This window comes from Numida meleagris, chromosome 13 (genome assembly GCF_002078875.1).
Source record: "Numida meleagris isolate 19003 breed g44 Domestic line chromosome 13, NumMel1.0, whole genome shotgun sequence".
NCBI classification, from domain to species: Eukaryota; Metazoa; Chordata; class Aves; order Galliformes; family Numididae; genus Numida; species Numida meleagris.
The window spans coordinates 10272369-10288768 of NC_034421.1; the positions used below are offsets into that span (position 1 = coordinate 10272369).

Sequence of the window (16400 nt, forward strand, 5' to 3'; positions counted from 1 at the left end):
AATTCCAGCACAACATGTAGAATGAATAAAGCATGCTTGAACAGCTCTGTTCAAATCTATTGTTAATTCTCTGTGTCCCCATTAGGAGTGCAGCTGCATCAGGCTGTGCTGCCAGCCCATGGATTCATGTCCTCGCCGGCCAGGCAGCTCCCAGCCTTTATTGAGATGCACTTGTGTCCATGGATGGGTGCTGGAAGCCCAGGGTGTGGCAGCCTGCAGGACCTGGAGTGGCTGCTCACATTGAGAATGTTGGGGCTTTGTCATATTTGGAGAGTTTGTTTGGTTTTCTTTGCTGTCTTAGCTCTGTCAGAGTTTTGAAGAGCCTGAACCTGACCACTCCTAGCAGGACAAGTTTGGTAGCTTAGTGCCTACCAGGTGTAAAACCTGGCTCCAAGTACCTGTGACGTGCTTTCAGTAGTGCTCGTTTGGTCTTGTTAGATATTTTGTGAGTTTGTTCGGGGGTTTCTGAGGCCAAATCATCACAGAGGCAGTGACGTGATCAGATATTTAATATGTTTCTCTGCCTGCTGTGAATTCTTCCGATTCTTTTTCTCAAGCTTTGCTGCTCTTGCTTTTTTTTTTTTTAATTACATTGTTCTCGCCCACATGACGCAGCATGTTTTCTACATCATATTTTCTTCATTTTGCTGAAAATTAGCATAATGGATCTAAAAAGGTGCATTTGTATTCATTTCTGTTGTCTAAAGACCAGTGTGCCAGGTCCATGGCTGGGAAGCAGTAGAAGCGGGATGTGAAAATACATGTGGGTAAGGAAATGCCCAAATTTCCTCGTCTAGAGCAGGCTTAGTGCCTTGGCTCACCGTGTGCCACAGCAGGCAGCCAGAGGGGTGTAGAGTGAGGACGGTGGAGGAGAACATTTGTTTCAGTATACAAATCTTTCCTGGGGAAAAAAAAAAAGATGTTAATGCGTTTGAAATAGTGATATGTGTTTCTAAATAGCCTAGAAGCATCACAGTGAGTTAGAGATGAGAAGCAAGAGAGATACTGATGGTTTTCATTTTGGGGGCTTAATACTGCAGATATGAACTTTTATAGCTGTTCCACCTGAATTTGTGACAGTTAGATTATCCCTTGGCTTCATCCCAGTGCTGACTATTTTTAATATTCACTGTTCTACAGTCCAGCAACTATAATAAAATAATTATAGATGCCATTAGCTGAGTTATTGTCCCTATCTGGATGTATTTCAATGGATAATAACCTTATAAAATTAGCATTTAACTTCTGGAGTCCTCTTCTCTGCTCAGAAACGAACATGAAATGAAAGTGCTACTCCTCACTTCCTTTGTTAAGAAGCTCTGGTCTTACTTAACAGGATCTGAAAATTCAGAACTTATTTTCCTAAATTTCAGTGCCCAGTGACATTTAGTTGAGGACACAGGCTTAAAAAATAGAAGAGAATCTCCACATTTACACAGCATGCATGGGAGAGGAGAACTGAGCAGTGAAGCCCTCATCTCCAGCTCCACACCTGGTGCAGAAAACACATTGAGTTGTTGTCTTCATGTCACTTTTGTGAATGGCATGTGAGCGTGCTTGCCATGTGAACAGCAGGCACGGTCACACAAGTGGTGGGTAAAAGGAGAGAGGTCTCTGTCTGAAAGCATCTGCTCTCCTTCCATAAAGCTTGTCTTTGAGAGAGGCTGCTCACCAGAAGGATCAGGAAGGCAGTGGATCCAAAGTGATTTTGATTGGGAAGGAGCAACAATGGAAAAGAACAAATTGGATGACAAAGGGACTGTTAGTGTTCTCCTCCAGTGTCTGTTAATTCTCCTGCACTGATTTTCGCTGGGGTGTTTTTAGTTGAAGGACTAGAACCAGGGAGGAAGTGAAAGGAGGAGATTTCCATTCCTCTCTGGGCTTCTTTGCATCTTTCGTGTTAGCTGTGCCCGCATGGCTGGCAGGCCCCAGGCCAGAGATGCTGATGGCCAGCCCTCACACTCACCTCTGATCCTTAAAACTGAGTCTTTGTTTTACATGGTGTAAGTTGTAGAGCTTGCAGTAAATGACTCTTTAATGTGAAGCCACTGACAGCAGAGATTTGTGCTGCAGTGCATTTGAACCAGTTTCAAATTCATATTGTATTTCTCTCATAGATTTGGAAACAGCACTGTAACCCAGACACGTGCCCAGCAGCTGCAGAGCAGTGAGCTGCGGTCAGGCATCCCCTCCAGACACTGCTGGGCCAGTCGGATGCTGTCTCACCTCACCCAGTTGTCTGAGCCTTCACATCCTTCACCCATACGCAGCACACAAAGTCAAAACGTTTAATTTACATGGTGTCCCCCGGGGACAGGAACCGTGACAGCAAACCCAGCCCCGCAGCAGGTGAGGAACACCCGCTCGGGCTGCTCCTCCCACTTGCTCTGGGGCTGCCCGCCTCTAGCTGGAGGCTGCTGCAGCCATTTGGGCCATGAATGTTTGCATGTGTGCAAACAAGGCACCCGAACATTCACGGTTGACTGAAATGGTGAGGAATTTTACTGCGAATGCAAGGGAAACAGAAATAAAAGGATTGAAGAAACGAATGGATTCACTGCTAGCCAGTGGGCACGGCGGCCTGGATACTTCCAGCTTAGGAATTCCTGAAGTTCCCACTGTACAAGCTGCATTAGTAGGTCAGAGCAAAGATCTGGTCAGGTCAACATCCTTCTACAACAGGGATGCAAATGCAAAGCAGCTCTGCCAGCAAGCAGCGGTGGGTGGGGCTTTCTGAGTCCAAGTTTTCATCCATTTCCAGTAATGACTCTATTAATTAATACTTCTCATCTGTCCCTCTATAAATAAAACAAACCTGCTGGGAAATGATGTATTGTGGGGTGATTTTCAGCAAGGTGTGCTGTAGGTAGCTCTCTTCTTTCTGACTCACGTGAGAGCAAGCAGCACTTTGGTGACCCAGGACGTGGCTGTGCCCCCCTGGACACTTTGCACAGTATGAAACACTGTGGCTGAAATGCTCTGCTCAGTGCTAAATGGAAAATCTGGCAGATTCTCACAAGTGTTTCTGATAAGCAGGGAAAAATAAATCTTAAGTTCTAGATGAAGTCTTTAATTGAAGCGCTTCCCTATTTCTGGCTATAAATCCCTTCTCATTCTCAGTCCCATCCTTGGATGTGATTCTTCATTTCCAATGCAGTATTGCTTTGTGCTACTAAGGGAATATGTTCCACTTCAGAGGTGGCAAAGTGAAAATCATATAAATACGCAGAGATGCTTCAGAATTTAAAGGACAACGAATTTGCAAGTTCTTACTAGTATGACCTTCTTTTATGGCATATATTTGTAGAAAAATATGGTGTTTTCACATTCTAGATTTGACACATGGGTTCCTTCCAACTGGAATAGAAAGATGGCATCAGTCATCTGTATTTCAAGTCTGAACAGAGGAAAATGCAGATAGGAACTAGCATTGGTAATGAGAGAGAAGGTGCCTGTGCTTCCTATTGACCCTCAGCATGTGACCCTGAGCAGGTCCCTGAATCCTTCTGAGGCACAGTTAATGTGTGTACTTTATCAGTGAGGACACTGCAAGTTATTTAATGAATGCCTGCAAAATGATTTGCTGCATTTGAATGAAAAAGGCTGTGTAATTGCAAAGCATTGCTGTATTGTATAATTGCGTATGTTGCTGGAAGTGTATATACCAAGCCACTTGCTTGCTTCTTGCTGAATAGCCTATGAACAAATGATCTTTTTAGTGCTGGAAGGAAAATCCTGTTATGCCAAAGCACAGTGTGGGTACTCTGCTTTTCTGGGCAGAGTTATGCTTCCTTGGGTGAAACTCAGTGGTAGAAATTCCCTGCTGTACACAAAGCAGATTTTCATAATGGTGTCTTCTGGCTTGAAATAATTACTAAAGCAGAGAAAAAACTGTGAAAGTCAGTAACTGCCATCTCAGCAGCCTGGAGAAAATACCAATTCTAAGGCTGTTCCTTTGGGATCAACGCTTTGGCTCCGGAGCATCTCCGCCCCGCAGAAGGAGCACAGTCCCTGCACGTGTGACGTTAGCGCTCTGTGCTCTGCACCCATGCCGCTGCTGGTAGGGCATGCAGATGTCGTTTCCGTGTCACATAGTGATTCCAAAGGAATGCGCACAGCAGCGAGGGACTCTTCCTCTCGGTCGCAGCATCCCCCATCACCCTGTGCCATCGTTGTCTCAGGGACAATGCCTTCATTGCTGGCTGGTTCCCGAACTACTCACCTGCAGCTCCAGCCAGGGGCTTGTCCTGCTGCATGTGTAAATAAAACCACATTTTGGGGTGTTTGCATTGGAACTCATGAGCTGTAGCAGTGGAGAGAAGCAGTGGTTAGTTGTCCCTTTTGCTGCTGGATTTTCTCCCAGTTGTATGCCTTCATGCAAAGCGCTTACATTTCAAAACTTCACTACGTGCACGAGTATGCAGCAACTAAAAGTATCTGGGCTTTAGCATGTAACTAAAAGCACAAGGAAGCTCCAGGAGTGGTGCATGCATGTGTGCATATGGCTGAGAAGTCTTACAGCACCGTGCAGCAGCTCTGGGGCCAGAACATGCAGTGTCCCCTTCACGGGCTCCAAGCCTCACAGCGATGTAGTGCATGGCCAAAGCCCAAAGGAAGAGTACCAGGAAGCTGGCTGCTGGGAAGCAGGCACTTCAGCCCACTTGCCTGGCTGAAACAGGGTGCACTCTTTGCTTCTTCCACGAGAATATAAATCTGGGAAAGCATTGCAGATTTGTTCTTTCAGCATGTGGAGCTCATTTTTTAGGCCAACTGAACAAAGTCTGTGTCTAGAGAGCTCAAGAAACAGGAACAAAAGTAAACTATAAATATTCAGCTCTTGATTTCGGGTTTTAATAAATTATGAGCTCTGGGAGAAGCATTTTTTCTTTCAAATATCAAACGACTTGATTCATTTTGTAATTTGATTATATAGTGCTTGTCACCTTCCATCTGGATACAATACAACATCTCTGGCAGCACTTCAAGATGAGAAATCCCGAAGGAAGTAGGTCCAAGGGTCTAATGAGAAGCAACCACCCCCTCGTGGATGCTGAAGGATGCATCCCTTCCTCTGCACCCGTATCTGTATCTGTACAGACACAGCCATAGCTATAAATAAAACCTCTGCACAGGAAGGTCTGATCTCAGACACGATGTTCAGAGATCACTTGACCTATTTAAAAACTGCTCCTGAGCCTGGTCTGCAGCCCTGCAGCGCGGGGTCTGCATGCAGTCCTGAGCCACTGGGGCTCCTGCAGGGGCAGAACACAGCGTGATCCGGGAGCACGGCATGATCCAGGAGTGCTACATGATCCAGTAGCATGGCATGATGTTGGAGCACAGGGGATCCCGGAGCACAGTGTGTGCCTGGGCGCTTGATGTCCAGCAGCTTTGTGGAAGATAGGGCCTGGGGCCACCCAGCACCGCCAGCATTGGCTGAAAACCTTGAGAAGCGCTTAGCTGCTCTAGGGGAAGTTACGGTGGAACCCAGGCAGACTCAGGCAAGTGTACATTTTTAGGGTTGCAATGTACTGATGTTTACCAAACAACACACCTGGCTTTACGGTGTATCTTTTTGACACCACCTGAGCATGCCCAGTTCAACAGGCTGGGATGCGTTGTTGACTCAGACTGTGTTCTGTGAGCACACTGTTAGGATAAAGAAGAAACAATCATTTTGCCAACTTAAAAATTGCCCAGTGGTTCTAAATCTATTGAGGAGATAATCTGCGTGGATAAAAACATGAGGGGGCTGGGCTTGCTCTGGGTCCTGGAGCGTTCACCCTGTGCAGCAGGAACTCAGCCTAGGTGTGAAATACACAGTGTGTTGGGGCAAAAACCCTGGATTCCAGCACACCACAATGACTTGAAGTGTTCCGAAGCAAGAAGAGCTGTGCCCAATAATTTGCACCAGAGGCAAAACACCCTTAAACGAAGTGACTGCTGAAGGTGACTGAACTAAAATCGTTGTGTAATATCAAGATGGCAAAAAATGCCTTCACCCCATGAGCTGGAACTGCAGGAGAAGAGCAGCTCTGGCCGAGGAAACAGCTCAGAACACAAGCGAGTGCTGGCTCCCAGAAATAAGAAGAAATAAGACATGCACAAAACCATGACACTGCACAAAACCACGTAACACAACAGGCAGTCATTGCTGGCCTCAGGTTTCCTGGAGAAAGCCTTGGTTTTTGTACAAATAATTATAGAATCAAATTTGTAGATTTGAAGAAGTCGTATGTTTTCTTGAGGGACTATATCTTAAATTCTTCTTTAAGCTGCAGATTTAAGCAAGAGATAAGATCATTATCTTCTATAGGAAGAGCTCCAGGCTCGTTTCCAGGAGCAGTGCGTTTGTTCCCAAGCTGGGCAGACGTTGCTCGAGCCTCCCTTGGCTGCGATGGGAAGTGCCACAGCACTCAGCCAGTACCACGGTGCCCAGACCTGGTGGAGTGGTGGGGTTATGGCACGGGGCAGTGGCTTCAATTTCCTTGGAAGAGCAGAACCTTTGGAAAGAAAATCCACACAGTAAATCTAAGCAGACGCTACTCATGCAGAGACATTTCACTGGGGCAATGAAATACGGCCGCTGTGACAGAGCAATAGCTGCTGCATTCTCTTCCAAAGCCATATTTAAAGTTCAGAATCATACAACCTACATCAAACTCATTCTCTTAGAGCAAATTGTTTCAATTCACTATTTTCCAGAATGCTCAGAACCCCAGGCTGGGAATTTTTGCCAGAACCAAGTTATTCTTCCCTTTTGCTCCGGCCGCACGCGGCAGCACCTGCATATGCCATAGGTCTGTGTGCCCACTGCTCGCACAGGCAGCACTGCAGCACCTGGCAGGAGGTGGGGACAGGGCACAGCACAGCACAGCCTGGCTTGAGGAGTGAGCCCATGCCAGAGCTGAGCTCTGTCTCGTACCTCTGTCAGCGATTCTTCAAATCCTCAGCAAAGGGGCTTCTTTTTCACACCTCAGAAGTGTGCTGCTTGTCTGCGGGCACGAGCGTTCCGCTGAACACCGCAGCTGTGATGCAGGAATTGGCTCCATTAGCCCAAGGCCATGCCACCTGTACCTGGAACTGAGGAACTTTGGTTAGCAGCTGTGGCCAAGTGATCCCAAGTATGAGAGGGGGCATGGGTGGGCACAGGTGGTAGGTTCTGCCCTGCAGGTTTCTGATTTCAAGAAGCTGGCTCAATCTGTGCTGTGAAGGGCTTTGTTACAAGGGGAACTCTGAGTGCCACTTTCTTTGGAAGCAGCGTGCCAAACATCTTCCTAGTTCACACCCTTCATCACACTCAAATTGCCCAATTCCCCCAGCGAATTCCCTTTGTAAGATACTTGAACTGTCGCATTTCCTACAAGTACTGTATGTTACATGTTGAACTGGAAGACTTAAAATTTGATAGTGAACAAACTCCTAGCTGATAAACATTGCTTTCACAGCTCGCGTAGCTGCTCAGGCTCCGTTAAACTCCGTGCTCACATCATCCCCTAGGAGATGCATTTTGTAGTCGTTTAGAGGGCTTTTCCTTTTTGGTCCATTCAAAACCCTCCAGGAAACTTTGTCGAAGGTCTGGGGGCTCGAACCCGGGGCCGTGCTCCCGCCGCCCGCACGCCGCTGCCGCCCCCTGCTGCCCGCAGAGCGCAGAGCCGGGAGCCGGGAGCCACGGGCGGAGCGGGGCTGCGGGGCGGGTGCCCGGCGCGGCACTGCGGAGCTCGGGGTGCCCCGAGGAAGGGCTAGCGAGATGGGCTTTGCTGCGTTGGCAGCTCTGAGCCAATTCCCGGCAGCGAGAGGGCGAAGACAACGCAGGAGGGAACGTGTTCAGTGCCGGAGCTGGGCCAAGTATCCGGGGCTTCCCCGGGTTAGAAGGGGCATTTTCAGGCAGCGTGCATCCCCCAAGACAAAGTCTATGTATGAAAATGACATTTCTCTGTTGAGCTCAGAATGAATTTGGTAACCTTAGGCTAAGAGATTTCCTTACCTTAACATCCACCTGCAGGGGAGGGGGACGTGGCCCTTTCCTCCAGGCTCCACTTACCGACATTGCAGGCTTTCTTACTATTTTAAGATGGATCCAAGATACATTCAGAAATTCCAGCAGGTAACTTTTTGCTCCAAAATGAATTCTGCCTGACACTGCGTGAGTTATTGCACCGTCATCCCCAGACACTTCAAAGTAGGAAAACAAATAACTAATTGATTACTGTATTAATTAAACATAAATGTGACTTTCGCGCTAATGGCACTGTACGCATCAGCACAATTTGATAGGGAACATTTTTCTCCAATAGAACCCATCCTTTTAGATGCAACCTGCTGCTTAAAGTGGGAGATTTCAATTTACCTTAAAAGTTTATTAAACACTAATGTGAACCCTAACACTGGTCATCTCTTTAAGAGGGTTTCTTTAAAAAACAAACAAACAAACAGAAAAAAACCAATCTTTTAGAGCTAAAAATAATATGTGAGTAATGTAACAAGTGAATTGGATAAATACTAAAGAGGGAAATGCTGAGGGTGTGTGTGGGGTCACTGGCTCTCAGGTAGGATGGGAATTGCGCTGGGCTCTCTGATGTGCTCTCACCAGTGGGAGAAGCACTAGTGAATGATGGGGCTCTTCTCTTTGATAACCTAGGTCTTATTCTGGCTTTATTTACACCTACTCTTATTTTTTTATGCCTTTCTCCTTGCAGACTTGCCTCAGCTCCCCTCTGCAGACCTGCTGGGCCCTGACCCTGCGCAGTGTGAGCAGTGCTGCTGGTTCCTGCCTCTCCAGTTCCATCCCATCAGCACGTTTCTGGTAGGAACGTCGCAGCTGTTTCACTCTGAGGTGATGGAGCTGTCACGCTTTAGCACAATCCTCCTCTTTAGAGAAAACCAATTCCCAGCATATTCTTTGCTGTATCTGCCAACATTTAGGTCTCTATGGAGAAAGAGTTTCTTGTGTCTAAGAGTTGTTTATTTTTACATTAGATGACTGGGAAAGATTTGTACTCACTATAGAAACTGTATAATGTATCCTGTGCTCACTGTGTCCCCTTACCTATCACACCCTGAGCACAGGAGGGCAACTGCAATGGGAGACACGGGTGTGAGGATGGATCCCTGAGGCTGCTCCTGGGGCTGCAGTGTCCCAAACCACGTGCAGCACCCCCGGCTCCAGTGCACAGCCACTGCCTGGTGCAGGATGCACGCTGCGGAGTCTCGCTTACTGCCTCTCATCTCACAGTGTCAAAGTTCCATATCCTCTCTCCTCCAGTCAGAGTTTGGGCTTCCTTCTATTCCTGAGAAACTAAGACACAATCTGTGTGCTCTGGGCACTCTAACAGGAAGGCAGTTTCTTGACATTATGAATGGGCCACAGAAATGGCTTTCTGCCCAGCTGTGATTTATGCGGGTGGTGGTGTTTTCATGTCAGTCTGAGCTTTTTTCCCCCTGTGAAGCCGCATTTATTGCAGGAGAGCTTGCACATCCTCTGGCGCTTGCAGATGTCAACAACTCTTTCGTACAACTTCTAGCCCGACATTAACCTGGCATCCTATCTCAAACTGCAGCTTCTGCTCATCTCTTCATTTCTAACACTGTGTGTATGGACACCTCCAGAAGAGGAAATCTGTCCCTGAAGCTCCCATGGGCCGCCTGCACACACCGTGCTGCCCTCAGCACCTGTGGCACAGCCTCCCTGCCTCTGCCCAGAGGCTGTGGGGTCTTCTCCTTGGAGCTCTCCCAAAGCCGCCTGCCCATGGGGCCGGGCCCTGCTCTGGGTGGCTCTGCTGGGGCGGCGCTGGGGCAGGGGGACCCCAAGGTGCCTCCAGCTTCAGCTGTGCTGTGACTCTGTGACTCTGTGTCACTGTTCACATCTCTTCTGAGAGCCCCCTCACCTCCACTGAAACAGCAAGCTGCAAAAAAAAGAAAAAAAGGGGGTGGGGATTGGGGAGATTGGGGTGAGGAATCTGCACTGAAATTCTCACATACTGATGAGACTCTGGCTTTAAAAAAACACCACCACAAAATATTGAGAAATGCCCAGCGCTGCGGTGGGGGTCTGGCTGCTGTGGAGGTTAGGCAGCCAGCAGTGCAGGAATGCGCAGGAAGCTGTGGGTGCCCCATCCCTGGAGGTGCCCAAGGCCAGGCTTCATGGGGCCCTGGCAGCCTGAGCTGGTGAGCAGCAGCCAGCCCAGGGCAGGGGTTGGAACTGGATGGCTGTAAGATCCCCTCCAACCCAAACCTTTACTGGAATCTGTGATTCCATGAAGACTGCAAGCACTTCTTCAAACCCCATCTTCTATCCTGCCCGGCGCCTGCTGGGCACTCAGATGGGTTTAAATCCCTGTTGGTGCCTTCTGAAGTACAAATGTGCTAAGATAGAGAGTATTGTCATTGCGTATGCTAAATGTTTGTATGGGTACCATTGCCTGTGGCCAAACCAATAAAACTTTCTTCTCCCCAGAAGTCGGAAGAGAGACAGCCCTTACAAAGCTTGGCTGTGTCTAATGCTGATTTTACAAACTTGAGGTGAATTGAGCAGCTTTGAAGAGATTCCCCTTCCTGCATCACTGGGCTCACCATGAAAAGCCTGCGCTGGGTTAGAGCCCTTCTCTCTCTGCAGGATTTCTTGGGGGGGCACATGGCATCTGCTGCCTGGTGGTTGAGCTCAGTGCCAGCACCAGCCTGGGGAGAGCACAGAGCTGCTCCTCTGCTGGAGCCATCAGACAAAGAGGGGCAGAACATCAGCACTAGGGACCAAGCTGTGCCCGTGAGGTTGCAAACTAAAAGCCAGGCTCTTTGAGGGAACAGGAGTGCGGAGACCATCTGTGGTCATGATGTGATGCCATTGCCTGGCATTAACCAAGAGCAGGTTTAAGGTAACAGTTACTTTAATGTTTCTATGAAAACCGCTTCCTTGTGGTCACAGTGTTGCAGAAAATCTGTTTACATCAGAGATGTTGTGTTTCAGTGAGGAATATGCATTGCAGACCAAAATGGGCAGGAGAACATTGGGTCTATCCGGTGGCCCTCTGCCATAGCGCCTGGCAGCCCTCCAGTGCTGGGGATGGAAAAGAGGCTGGAACTGTCTGGTGAGGGCTGGGAACAGGACTGCTTCGTTACAACCACCCCTTTGGCTTTAAATTGTGAAAGGTTGTAACAGCGGACAATTGCTCACCAGAAACATTTCCCTCCAGTGTTTGTGTGTAGGTGCTCTGCCACCCTTGGCTGGAGATTTTAGTGTCTTGATCCCTGTGTAGTATATCTAGAGTAATACTCAAAATTAAAATGGAGTAACTCATATTTTTAAACTGATCTTTTTCATTGTGCAGCTTGACAACTGGCTTCCGTGTATTTCTGATGAAATAACAAAACCAAAATACAATCCTGCATGACTAGATGCCATCAAAATTCTTTTAAAACAGATGTTCTTGGGGGGCCAGTGGACAAGTTATGCTTTCTGGAATAGATAGCTTTCACAGACCTTAGTGCAGATATCAGACATAAAACCCAGCCTACTTACTCACTTGAGGGAAGGGAATCTCTTCCCCCAACCACTCTGGGCACTGGTGATTAGCAGAACAAAGGGAAGACTCAGCACCTGTACTTCGGAAAGGAAGAAGACTGAAAAGGCACGAACCATAACGCTGAGAGCTTTGGCCATCGCAGCCATTAGGGCAGATGATGTCCGTCACCAACGCCAGCCCGGAGCAGAGCACAGAGGCCGCGCTGTGCCACTACCGCCTGCATCCCGCTCTGAGCAACGCTCTGCTCTCGGAAAAATGCGTAGATGTGTCTTGGCCACTGACATCTGAGATATGAAAGATGGAATAAAGGCTTTGGTAATGTAGATTTATCTTTTGGCGGTTTTGGAAAATTACAGAGAGAGAGCAGAGATCTCTCATAAATTTCCTGATTCACTGAAGTCAGAGGCATGGTGAGCTGCGAGGCCGGCAAAGGCGAGGAGCCAGCTTACACCGAGGGGTTACATCACTGTCTCTTGTGTCATCAGTCTCAAAATAAAATGCGTTAAATGCCAGCAAACCCAAACTGAAGCATGTAACTCACTCGCACTCGCCATAGCCCATGGCCCTACAGGAGTTCTGCCTTCCATGTTCAGAACCTGCTGGCGTGCAGAACCTCTGCCTGGTGTCATTTGGGAACAGGGAACCCAGCAAACGCTGACAGCACAAAGAATTCAGACTTGCGGTGACAGAAACACCAGGTGCACACAAAACTGAGACCATTATGTGAGACATTGCTAGATTTTCTGCAGTAAATTCACGTCGTCCTGCCACAGTAATTCTTAGGAAACGTGAATCAATCCATAGCTCCAGCCAAACTGCATGAGTGTGGGGTTGTTTTTTTTTTTTTTTTTTGTGGGACTAGAAGGTATCAGAAATCATCAGTGTTGCATTGTTAACTGTTAATGTCATGAGGTTTTTACGCTGAATCCTGAGTGCCAACCCTCCAAGTCCTCTGTTTGCTGAGTGGGACCAGCACTTCTCACTTCAGCACGTGCTCTGTGCAGCGCTGCCGAGGGTGAGCGTGGAATGCACTGCCCTGCTTCATGTTTTAGGACACACATGCAGGATGGGTTTCAGGAAAACATCCAACTTCATGATGTAGCTACAGCTGGAAAAAGGTTTTGGAAGCACAAGCAGCTTGACTTCATACAGTTGGAGGAGTGCGTGAGCAGGGTATTCGGGCTGGCTGAGAGAACTTGCAGCAGATTTTGCTTTTTCAACAAAGCAATTGAAAAGAGTTTTCATTCTTTTTGGCTGTTATTTTTCCAGAATGTGCCTGCCAGAGTAATTGTCTGTGTGGAGGGAGATACGATCTGTTTTGCAAACAGAAGTATAATGAAGTTTTAATATCTGGCATTTCCACAGCAATACCCTAGAATCCCCATAAGATAAAATACGCAGTCAGGAAGAACAGCAGACATCTCCTGCATTGTCACCACAGAGTCTCTGGCTTCAGCGCCTTCGTGCGGTTCAAAAAAAAGGAATTGAGATGTCAGATTATAATTACCCACGATGGCAACACAGTGCTCATAACGAGAATGCGGTGCTCTTTGGACTTCAACCCAGTGCAGCACCTGCCTCTTCCCCTCACCATTCCTCTGCTATTGGAGTTGCAGATAGAACACGACCCAGAAGAGCACAGAGGCGGCGCTCCCAGCAGTGCCACACCGGTGCCACCCTGCTCCCCCTGAGCCCGTCTGAAGGCCCCGTGCCACAGCAAAGAGTGGGCTGGGCCCGTGCCAGCTCCGGTGCAGGAGGAGACGTGGTTATTTTTCGCTTTGACAACAGGAAGTCTGAGACGAGGCATTTCCCACTCTTGTTCCAGCACTACATGAACGGCCTTTAAGAAGTGCTGTGGAGAGGTAAACACAAAGGCTTTGCTCACAAAGGAATGGTTTTTAACAACGCTCCTGTCCTCTCCAACCTCAGCTCTGTAAACCTTGCTACGGAGCAGTTTGGAAAGAACACTGAAATGATTCAGACGTTGCCGGAGTTTTTCATAGGTCCTCTGCAGAGAGGTGATGTTCATTTGAAAGATCATCTTTAATTTGCATCGCATGGGAAGTGGGGGCAAAGAAAAGTTGAATGCCCTCATCGGAGCCATGCAGCATTCCAGTGAGAGAAGTGGCTTCTTGACCCTCACCCCAGACATGGCCCCAAGCCACATGCCAGGTGGGAATGTCTTCAGGATTGTCATACTGATCTCATCACTGCCATCTCACTCGCTGCTTTATATCTCTAATTATGTACTGACATAATTATCCTTCATTACGTAGAGTTCATGCTGTGCACACATAGACAGGAAAATAAAATATGCAGCGCAGCTGGGGCATGCTTTATTCTGTCCAGAGGTAAAATTTAGCCACCATCATCCGTTTTTAACTATTGTTGTAATAGAAACCAACTGGGGCATTGGGTTTTGTTTTTTGTGATAGAACTGCCGTGATGTTGTGGTTTGCAGTTCATCCACAGATCTACAAATCATTGTCTGCTCACTTCTATCATTTTCTCCAATATTAAAGCATCTTCCGAAACAGGTGCGATAAAACTTCTATAACGAAAGCTTTGCACTTGGTTCGAGGCTCTTCCCTATGTCATCTACCTGTATTCTCCTTTGTGGGGATATCAATAGACAAAATACACCATCCTAGGCAATCTAAGTATAAACTACTTCCTAAGTCATCAGATGGAAATCAGTCAGTTCTTAACTCAGTAAGAGATGAATAAGGTTAGGGATTCCTGGCCTGAAGACTGCCATGGACTGCTTCATCCATCAGTGGGATTTTGGATGGAGAGGAGACAGGAGAGGAGAAGAGAGGACAGGACAGGACAGGAGATGAACGCAGCGGTGCAGCAGTGTTCAGACAGGTCCACCTACCATAACCGGCCCTGTCTCACCCGCACGATGTGGCAGTTGGAGCTGGCAGTACTCCAGGACCCTGGCGCAAGCTCAGTGCCCAGAGGCTCCCACACGGTGCTCCCAGTGCTGTTATCACCAGCACTTCTAACCGTACCCTTCCTGATAGACCACATGCAATTAGCTTTATTTATGGAAATGAGGAGTAGAGCCGTACCTTTGCTCTGAGGAGTCACTGCAGCAGCCTGGGGAAGCAGGTGGGGCTGCAGGCTGCGAGTGCCCTGCTGCACTTGGCTCCCAGCTCGCTGCCTCCTGCCCACAAACAGTTCCTGTGTCTGATGCCAGTGGCTTCTGCTGGCCTTCAGCCCCTCCAGATAACCAAGGCATTTGATGACAGGAGTTTATCTGTCCAAATCTGTAGAGGCCAGTGCGATAAATATAAGACTTTTTAGCATCTTGCTCCTTATTTAACATTTTCTCCTTTTGTCTTCCCTATTGGAGTGAACCTGATGAAGAAATGGTTCCTGGTGCAGTCTAAACCTCCTTTGTATGAGCTGAGGGTGTGAGCATGTATGTTTGATACTGCTCACAAAAGGAAATTCTCTGTTGCCAAGAGCTGACTTTCCCATTTAATTCAGCCCTCCATCCTGCTGCCAAGGGAGTGAGTGTCAGATTCCTTTGGATTTTGTTGGATGAATGATTAGATCATGCTGGTTTGAAAACTTACTTAAAAAAGGAGACAAGGCTATGTTCTCATTTGCTGGTATTGTTCTAAGCAAGTTGATACGTTCCACAAATAAAAATGTTCTTTGTTTTATGCATAACAGCAAAAGAGGTCGGGAGGCTGAAGTTCTCCAGAAAATCCCACAGGAATTTCAGTCCAGTACTGTGATCTGGCCCAAACACAGTGTTGCTGGTAGGAAAAAAAGATCTCCATTGTCTCCTAGCTGTTGATGTTTGACTGAAGTCTAATTTGAGACCTCCACTTTCATTCCCAGTGGTCACCTCTGGGCCACGTCTCAGCTTCCAGGGAGCTCACAGTCAGGAGGAACTCGCCTGCAGAACGTTCAGCTCTTAACGATGCAGACACCGGATCGGAACTTTGCTCATTCCTACTGCCTTAGAGAACCCTCGTTCCTGTGACTGCTCACCCTCCCCATGAGCCACAGCAACAGATTGCGGCCCACTATCTGCTTGTAACCTGTGCAACCTCTGGAACCTGAGGAGTGCAATCGCGTCACTGTCGCAGTGTGTGTGCCAGGAGCGGGATGCTTCATGACCGATTCATATTTTGATAGTGCCATATTTTATGTGCTATAGATCAGGCTTTGGTGCCATCAGAAAAATTCTAGCTAAACATTTTTTTGTGGGAGGCAGAATAGGAGGCAAAGGGGAGCACTGTTTTCCCCTGTTTTGGTCAAAGGAATGAAAACTATCCAAATATTCATTTCTCCACTAAGAGCCTTGCAACACTGAGCAATGTTAACACTGTCAAACAACAGTCCTGCTATTTGAGCATTGTATTTCAACGTCCTGTAACACTTAACCATAAGCTTCTTGGGACACAGAACTGCTACGTACATTTAGAGAGCAACATGGCTAAAACAAAGAGAGAGCAGTTGAAAGTTGAGCTCTTAGCTATGGACCATTCCCATCACCTCCCGCAAGCTCTTTAACCCTCATTTACTGCTGAGGTTTGCATCGTACTGTTTCACCAGAGCCTCTTCATAAAGCAGAGCAGCACTTTTTTCTCTTCCCTCTGAAAAAATGTCTTAGGCTTTGGGCTTTAGGAATAGAGGCAGAAGGTGAACAAGATGTTGTCTAAGGACCTCATATTTTGACACTATGCCAGAATTAATGGAGGCTTAAACCAAAATGAAAAGCAAACAGCCTTAGGCAACCCAAGGTGATGATGGTAGGGAGAAATGTATGTTTTGGGAACTGCTAAATATTTCTGAGCTGCTGTCAAGCTACAAGCTTTGCTTTCCATTGACTTATGACACTGGGGTTTATTGCTCTTGGCA

The 16400-nt window shown here is 47.5% G+C and overlaps 1 long non-coding RNA gene across 1 annotated transcript; it reads right to left on the reverse strand.

The window, feature by feature from the left end:
• Positions 12346-16158, reverse strand: LOC110405703. Its single transcript, XR_002443078.1, has 2 exons — positions 14594-16158; positions 12346-13371 (listed from the first exon to the last, which is right to left on the reverse strand). It is a non-coding gene; the product is annotated as an uncharacterized LOC110405703 (long non-coding RNA).